Raw genomic sequence first — 2500 nt, 5'->3', positions numbered from 1 at the left:
ACCGCCACAAGGCGACCGCCACCGGCCCCAAGCGCCAGCCCCGACCGCCACCCCCCGACCGCCACAAGGCGACCGCCACAAGGCGTTAGTGGCCGCGCCCGGTACTTTACTGGACCCTATTTGGCCCGCGGACCGGCCGGCGTCGCTTCCTTGAATGCTTAGCCGCCTTTCGAGCTGCCATGCCGGGCTTGAGTTAGTGGTTTGCGCCCGGTACTCTACGTTAAAAGTCAGGCGGAACGGCTCTGAAGCTCCAGACGGTGCTTCCTTGAATGCTTAGCCGCCTTTCGAGCTGCCATGCCGGGCTTGAGTTAGTTGTTTGCGCCCGGTACTCTACGTTAAAAGTCAGGCGGAACGGCTCTGAAGCTCCAGACGGTGCTTCCTTGAATGCTTAGCCGCCTTTCGAGCTGCCATGCCGGGCTTGAGTTAGTGGTTTGCGCCCGGTACTCTACGTTAAAAGTCAGGCGGAACGGCTCTGAAGCTCCAGACGGTGCTTCCTTGAATGCTTAGCCGCCTTTCGAGCTGCCATGCCGGGCTTGAGTTAGTGGTTTGCGCCCGGTACTCTACGTTAAAAGTCAGGCGGAACGGCTCTGAAGCTCCAGACGGTGCTTCCTTGAATGCTTAGCCGCCTTTCGAGCTGCCATGCCGGGCTTGAGTTAGTGGTTTGCGCCCGGTACTCTACGTTAAAAGTCAGGCGGAACGGCTCTGAAGCTCCAGACGGTGCTTCCTTGAATGCTTAGCCGCCTTTCGAGCTGCCATGCCGGGCTTGAGTTAGTGGTTTGCGCCCGGTACTCTACGTTAAAAGTCAGGCGGAACGGCTCTGAAGCTCCAGACGGTGCTTCCTTGAATGCTTAGCCGCCTTTCGAGCTGCCATGCCCGGCGTGGGTTTCGCGTCCGCGCCCGGTACATTATGGAAGCCAAAAAAAAAAAAAAATTCTAAGTGCGAGTGGGACCGGCCTGGGGGGCTTCCTTGAAAGCCCATCCGCCCTCCGAGCTCTCCCACCGGTCGTGGGTTGGCGTCCGCCACTGCTCAAAGCGAACTTCAAATTATCTGCTTAATAATGTGGAACACCATTCTTAAGTAGTTTTTCCTTAATTTGGGCTCAACTGGCCGGTAATGATCCCCGGTGTCTGAGATTGATCTCAGTGATCCAAAGAGCCCTGACACGTAATACCATCCATGAGTTTAATTGAAAAACAAAAAATGTAATCTTTATGACACATAAATACAATTTGCATAATAATTTGGAACACAGTGTAGACTTCCAGCGGACCGCGCGCGGCTCGGCTGACGGCGCAGCGCGATCTGGTACCGCTGCGCGGGACGAAACACGCCCCGTGCAGAGTTCCAGGCGGCCGGGAAGACATTTAAGCGCTGCCGCTGCAGCTGCGGCGGGGATTTGCCGTCCTCCGGTGGACACGACGAGTAAATACACCAGCAATCGCACTTACACCGTGTTCCAAATTATTATGCAAGTGACATTTATCTCAGATTTTCCTAAATAGTCGATGCAAAATGAGTCAGCATAATTTTCAAGTCATCAACCATTATTTTGATGAATTCTAATTTTATTGAACAAACCTCCGAATGATCACAGAATTTTTAAAAAATAAAAAACTTAAAATGCACTGTTCCACATTATTACGCACAACAGAGTTTTATAACATTTTATAGGTTTTTATGAACTGAAATGCCCATCTTAAGAATTTACAGCATTAGGAGGTCATATTTACTGAAATCAAAAGCTATTTCAAAGAAAAGACAAACAAGTTACATTTTAACATAGGACCCTTTATTTCAATAAAAAACAAAGTTACATTTTAACATAGGACCCTTTGTTCAACAGCAGCTTCACGATTCTTCCATCCACTGAACTTGTGAGTTTTTGTACAGTTTCTGGTTGAATTTCTTGGCAGGATCTAAGAATAGCCTGCCAGAGCTGCTCTTTGGAATTGAACTGCCTCCCACCTTCGTAGATTTTCTGCTTGACGATGCTCCACAAGTTTTCAATAGGATTGAGGTCAGGGGAGCATGGGGGCCACACCATCAGTTTCTCTCCCTTTATTCCCATAGATGCCAAAGACGTTGACGTATTTCTTGCAGCATGAGACGGTGCATTGTCATGCATGAAGATGATCTTTTGACGGAAAGCACGGTTCTTCCTGTTGTACCATGGACAGAAGTGTTGAGTCAGAAATTCCACGTAGTTAACAGACGTAATTTTGACGCCTTCAGGGACCCTAAAGGGGCCAAGCAGCTCTCTCCCCATGATTCCGGCCCAAAACATCACTCCGCCACCTCCCTGCTGACGCCGCAGCCTTGTTGGGCTATCGTGGCCGTCCACCAACCATCCACGACTCCATCCATCTGTAAAGTCAAGTCAAATCAAGTTTATTTGTATAGCCCTAAATCACAAGCAGTCTCAAAGGGCTTCACATAGACAGAAATTGACAATTATTCTCAAAGCATCCCCTGAGCTCTCAAAAGTGCAAGGAAAAACTT

The sequence above is a fragment of the Syngnathus typhle genome, unplaced genomic scaffold (assembly GCF_033458585.1).
Source record: "Syngnathus typhle isolate RoL2023-S1 ecotype Sweden unplaced genomic scaffold, RoL_Styp_1.0 HiC_scaffold_334, whole genome shotgun sequence".
NCBI classification, from domain to species: domain Eukaryota; kingdom Metazoa; phylum Chordata; class Actinopteri; order Syngnathiformes; family Syngnathidae; genus Syngnathus; species Syngnathus typhle.
This window is presented reverse-complemented; position numbering follows the sequence as displayed.